Raw genomic sequence first — 6414 nt, 5'->3', positions numbered from 1 at the left:
AAGTTTTTAAGGCTCCTTCATGCTTTTTAAAGACCTGCATTTAGTACAGGGTCTACAGGGTCTCACTACATAGATCAGACTTGTAGTGATCCTTTAGTTTTCCAAGTGCTGGGATTATAGGTGTACTCCACTACACCCAGTCTCAATGGGAGATTTATTTATTATTTAAGACCTTTATTAACAGGTGCTGGCAGTTTGTTGACTTTTTTGAAAAAATCAAGTTGTAAACTTTTATTACAAATTAAAAATGAAGTTCTTAAAAATTTCAACTTGACCAGATATGGAACAATTTAAAAACCTTTAAAGGTATATTGAGAAAAACCAGGCTTTTTTTTTTTTTTTTTTTTAAACATGTTTGTCATTACCAAAAAGAGGCGTCTTTAGGTAAAAATAATAAAAACCCTATGCTGCATAGATAATGCAGATAGTTCTAGTTATCTGGCCAATGGGCAAAAAGCAAGCACTTAAGGTCTTCAGTTCCAATCTTTTGTTCATTTCTTATTGCTGGAATTTCCTATTCATTTCTTTCTTGCTGGATGACTAAACCGGATGATGGTAGAGATGTTGAGCCAGCGTTTACTCAGCCCCGCCCTGCTCAGCCTCAGGAGCAGACGAATTCTCAGCTGGTGGATCGGCTGCTTTTGTCTGTTTGCCATCTTGCGGTTTAGTGTTTTCTGGGCGTCTGCATGGTAATTGAAGTTGCGATGGTACCACGTGGAGGTGGCTGCTGACCTTGGGTCTTGTCTCCTTGATTTTCGTTATCTTCTTCATTGCCGTCCTCTCTAGGCGGTCTTTGGCAAGGAGGGCCCCTGCGGAATCGTGGTCTATAACCTCAATACATATTCTGCCTCCCTTGTCTACCTCATTCTCCTGCACCCTGGCTGTCAGCACCCTCCATCACTTCTCCTTGCACAGGAGGGTTGGGGTACTGTGGGCAACTTCCATCGGGTCTCCGCATGTAGTAAGGTGGGCATCTTCTCCTGCGGTAGGGCCTGCGTGGCTGGGCCTGGCCTTCGGGAGCCTCTCCAATCCCTCATTCTTTTCCCCACTCTCACTATTCTGGTAATTCTGCTGGTAATTGAGTGGAGGACTCCTACGACGCGGACAGCATCTGTGATGGTTATGATCTGCTGGGTATTCACTGCCTGGAGCTGGTGCTCCACCAGGGCCTGTGACATTTGCTGCCTCCTCACCCTTTTCTCCTTCAACAACACCAAACTCCGCAGTCTCTCCATCTCCTACACTGCGAAGGTCCTTCCTGGGGTTATTCTTCTTTATGGCAGTCTGGTGTACAAATACATCTTCCTTGGTGTCATTCCTGTTGATGACGCCATATTTGTTTCTTACATTAAACCATTTTACTGTTCCCAAAATGTTTGTTGTGATGACCTTCTTGTCCCCGCTGGCAGGTGCAGCTGAGGCGACCCCCCCTTCCTGCGCTGCTGCCCGCGGTGCCAGGCTAGGTGTCAGCAGGTTGCAGTGATGGTGACTGGGGCCGGTGGCAGCTGCGGCTCCTTCCTAGGCCGGTGGTGGCTGAGGGGCTGCTCAGAGCTCTCTGGGGTCCACTGTCCGCTCCAGCTACCGATCAAACTCATTTTACTTATTTATTTATTTGACACAGGGTCTCACTACCCAGCTCAGACTCACAGTGATCCTCCTGTCTCAGCTTCCCCAGTACTGGGATTACAGGTGTGTGTGCCACCATGCCCAGTTTTGGTGGTTGCATCCAGGGTTCCAGGGTTTGCGTGGCATGTGGTACTGGGAATTGAACTCAGGATCTTGTGCTTGCCAAGCAGGCACTTGGACTGCCAAGCTATCTCCTGAGCCCCTTGTCTACAGGGTGTTCAGTGTCTACAGGGTGTTCAGTAGTGTTCTTGGTTTATATTCTCCCTATTTATTCTGCCAGCATTTTATGTTCTTGATAACTGGCATTCTATTTAGGGTGAGATAATATCTCATTCTGGTTTTGATTTGTGGCATGGAGACACGTGAGAGGATTGTGAGGAAGCTGAGGTTGTTGAGTTCCTATAGATGCTGATGAGATTATTTTTCCATAGCAAGAGGTTTCTCCACCCACTGTGGCAGAGGCATGGCCCCCTTCTTCCCTGTGGTGTTGGTGTCTTCTAGTATGCCTGGGGAAACTTACACTGTGTTGACCGCACAGAGCAATCAGGACCCACCCTTGCCATCCATTTTTGCTTCTAGGCCTATAACCAGGCTCACTCTTAAAATCAGAGGCCTAATAAGCATGCATGGGAATGGATTTCATGAGTGGCATCAGAGTGGCAAAAATGTACACCTAGATGAGACTGAGTCTGTTGACATGGACCTATTAATCAGGGATTCTGAATTTAATGTTGAAGCTCATGGAGTAAAAATTGTGTTAATAGTTTATTTGGCTGGTTGGCAGAAGTATGGATCAAAAGATGGCCCACTATTAAAGAGTTAGAGATGCCAGATATTCCATGGTTTACTGTTTATGAGGGGATTCAGAGACTTAGAGAAAGGGGAATGCTGGTGTTGGTCTGTCCTATTAAATCTAATCCTCCACATTGGGATGATCCTGAAAACATACCCTTCACTAACACCTGAAGAAGGAGATTTGTGAAGGGAGCACCAGCATCCCCAAGAGCTCTGTCACTGTTCTTCTCTGTATGGCAGACCTTACAGTGGGGACCACAGCTGCTCAATTAGGAAATTTAAGGGCAATGGACTTGATTGAATTCTGGAGTAGCAGAGGTCAAGTGGCAGCACTTAATTACCAAAGGTAGGGTCTCTGTACTTCCTGTAATGGACAGAAGAAGCAGGACAATGACAGAATAATCTGACGTGCAGACCTATGATACTACATGATTAATCACAGTACTCCAAAAAATGAAATAGATAGAAAGACTATAGAACTTTTACTAGACTTATATAATCAGAAAAGTTGAGGGCAAATGAACAGAAATTTACTTCAATTCATGGCAATGGAATTATGGTCCTTCAACCACTTCCCAGATTGGATCCAGTTTACAGACCCAGGACCCCTCAAATGAAGAGGTTAGTTCCCCTTGGGGAAGGATCCTGATGTGCCAAAAAATTATTTGGTCAGTCTTTCTCTCATCCTTCCACAGCAGGACTGGCGGCCTTTTAGCTGAGTCACTATGCATTGGGGAAAGGGCCATAATCAGACATTTTGGGGACTATTGGGCTCTGGTTCTGATCTAATGCTGTTTCCAGGGAATCTAAAATGTCATTTTAGCCCTCTGTTAATAGTATAGGGTCTGTGGAGGTCAGGTGATCAGTGGAGTCTTAGCAAAGGTCTGACTCACATGGGGTCCAGGGGGCCCTCAAATTCATCCTGTAGTCATTTCATCTGCTATGGAATGTATAACTGGGATAGATGTACTTAGCATTTGGCAGAATCCTCACATTGTTTCCCTAACTTGTTGTGTGAGGTTAATTATGGTTGGAAAGACCAAATCAAGCTATTAGAGTTGCCTTTGCCTGGTAAAATGGTGAAACAAAAGCAGTATCACATTCCTGGAGGAACTGTAGAGACTAGCGCCACCATCAAGGACTTAAAGGATGCAAGGGTTGGTGGTCCCTCCTTATCTCCCTTTCATCCTTTCATTAGGCTGTGAAGAAGAAGACAGATGGGTCTTGGAGAATGACAGTAGATTACTGTAAGCTGGATCAAGAAGTGATTCCAATTGCAGCTGAAACTACCAGATATAGTTTCCTTGCTTGAGCTGATTAGCACATCTTCTGGTACTTGATATGCAGTTATTCATTTAGCAGATACCTTCTTCCCCATATCTATCCTTGAGGACCATCAGAAACAATGCTTTCAGCTGGCAAGGCCAGCAACACACCTTTGCTGTCTTACCACAGGGTTATATTAATTCACATGCCCTGTGTCACAACTTGGTTTGCAGGGATCTTGATCACTTTCTCTCCCACATGATATTACACTGGTCCATTACACTGATGATGTTATGCTGATTGGGCCTAGTGAACAGAAAGTAGAAACCACAATGGTTTGGTTAGTACAGGATTGTTACTACAGAGAGTCAGAAGATGGGAAATAAATCCCAGAAAAATTCAAGGTCCTTCTACCTCAGTGAAATTTCTAGGATTCCAGTGATGAGGAGCATGTAGAGATATTTCTTCTAAGGTAAAAGATAAATTGTTGCACCTGGTTTCCCATACAACAACAACAATGACAATAGCAACAAAAGGAGGACAGTGCCTAGTGAGGCTGTTTAGATTTTGGAGACAACACATTCAGCACTTAGGTGTCTTATTCCAGCCCATTACTGAGTGACTCAGTAAACTGCTAGATTTGAGTGGGGCTCAGAATAATAAAAGACTCTGCCACAGGTCCAGGCTGCTGTGCACACTGCTGTCCTACTGGGACCATGAGTGGGGTCATTGCTATGACTATATATATATATATATATATATATATTTTTTTTTTTTTTTGCTATGACTATACTTGACCATGGTTCAAGAGCCTATGGAAACAGCTTATGGGAAGAGGTTGGAAAGGTATGGACGGCAATGTATGAAGGTGTGAGAGTGAAGTCAGAAGTGCAGTGGATCTACAGAAACCTTCAAGGAAAAAGCAAAGACAGACCAAGAGAGTAGATGTGGAAGCTGTAGCCATCAAAAGTGCCATAGGGGTAGAGTTATTCATGACCTTTGGATCTCACAATTTGCCACACAGTGCCTCAGAGGTGCATAGGAAACTACAGGACTTAATGTTTGTTTTGATGCATTTTGAACTTGCTTTGGTCCTGATCCTTTGTATTCCCATTTGTACCTTTGTAAAGAAAATGTTTCTGTCATGCCATTTTATAGGGGCTCACATCTAGGAGTTTGCCTTAGATCTTGGAGAATTGGGACTTGGATTTTTTCAGCAATGCTGAACTTGTTAGGACTTTGGAAACTCTAATAGATGGACTAAATGTCTTTTATTTAAAGGCATGCACATGAGTCTTTGAGAGTTGAGGGCAAAATGTTGTGTTCTAGAGTAATATAACTTTGATAGACTTGATACTAGTTCTTAAGTTTTGTTAAGCCTGTGTTATAATGTTCAAGTTGTGAAATGATAAGAAAAAGTGTATCTTTGTATCTGGAATGTAGCTGGTTGCCAAGTTGAAAGTTGGTAGATTATAATGGCCGATACACTGTGTTAACTTGAGAAGTCTGGAAGCTTAAGTAACTCAGCAGTTCTCCATCCTAGGGTGTAGAGGACATGTCCTCACTGTTCTTGGATGTTGTTCATTGTGTGAACTTGAGAAGTTTAGAATTTCAGTGACACAGCAGGGGCTGGAGTCCTCACCCAGTGCACATCCTGAGCCTGTGCAAGAGGAGGCCATGGAGATGGTGTGAGTGCTGCATTCACACACAGGCAGGTAGAGTGCATATTCGGTAAGGGAGAAGAGTCTGCTCTCCCTCCAGTTCACTCTTGCTGCTTTTTCTGTCTTCTACCACCATGAACTATCCGAGCAAGCTCATCACAGACTGAAACTTCTACAACTGCCAGCTAAATAAACCTTTCCTTTCTTAATTTTGGGCATCACGTATTTTGTCTCAGCAATGACAGAAAAGTGACCCAAACAATTTGCAATTACCTGCTGATTGGAAATATCTCTGAATACCGATATTCAGAACTTTTTCATATATCTGTTGAACATTTGTATGTCTTCTTTTGAGAAATCACACTGTAAGTTATTTTTGGACCATTCAAACATTAATCATTTAAGTATTTTTGTATTGAATTGTTACATTGTCGATACTACTTTATTGGCATATGCAGAATTTACAATTATTTTCTTTCATTTTTGTAGAATAGTAACTTTTTTCACTCCATAGTCAGTTTCCTTTGCTGTGCAGAGACTTTTTAGTCAATGTATTTTAATTTGTCTGTTGCTTCTGTTGTTTGTGTTTTGAGTTCTTATTCAAATAATTCTTCTTCAGATTAATGGCCTGAAACACTTTCTTCCAGAAGTATAATTCTTCAGCAGTTACATTTAACTCTTTTATTCATGTTGTGCTGAGATTATATAGAGTGAGACATAGCAGTCTAGCTTCATTCTTCTGCATATGGATAGTGAAATCTAGCTTTTACAGTACCATTCATTGAAGACACTAACCCTATGTGTTCTTGACACTTTTGCCAAAAATTGACTGTTAACACGTGTGGATGTATTTCTACTTTCTCTATTCTGCTGCATCTGTATCTATTTTTATGCCAATGACAAGCTGTTTTGGTAAATGTGGCTTTATAGTATAGTTTGAAGCCAGATAGCATGATGTCTCCAGCTTTTGTTTTATTGTCGCACACGACCTCGCCAGCAAGGAAGACGCAACACACAGCTCTTCCTTCAGCGGTTTATTCAGGCCCCTTACAGCAAGCTTCTTCTT

At 42.5% G+C, this 6414-nt stretch overlaps 2 pseudogenes; one reads left to right on the top strand and one right to left on the bottom strand.

Moving 5' to 3' along the window:
• Nucleotides 1–576: 576 nt before the first annotated feature.
• LOC105743256 lies at nt 577–3799 on the bottom strand (annotated as a pseudogene).
• A 687-nt stretch (nt 3800–4486) lies between these two features.
• Nucleotides 4487–6414, top strand: part of LOC111812036 — a 70520-nt pseudogene continuing 68592 nt past the window's right edge.

The sequence above is a fragment of the Octodon degus genome, unplaced genomic scaffold, assembly GCF_000260255.1.
Source record: "Octodon degus isolate 3935 unplaced genomic scaffold, OctDeg1.0 scaffold00110, whole genome shotgun sequence".
In the NCBI taxonomy this organism is placed as follows: domain Eukaryota; kingdom Metazoa; phylum Chordata; class Mammalia; order Rodentia; family Octodontidae; genus Octodon; species Octodon degus.
This window is presented reverse-complemented; position numbering and strand designations above follow the sequence as displayed.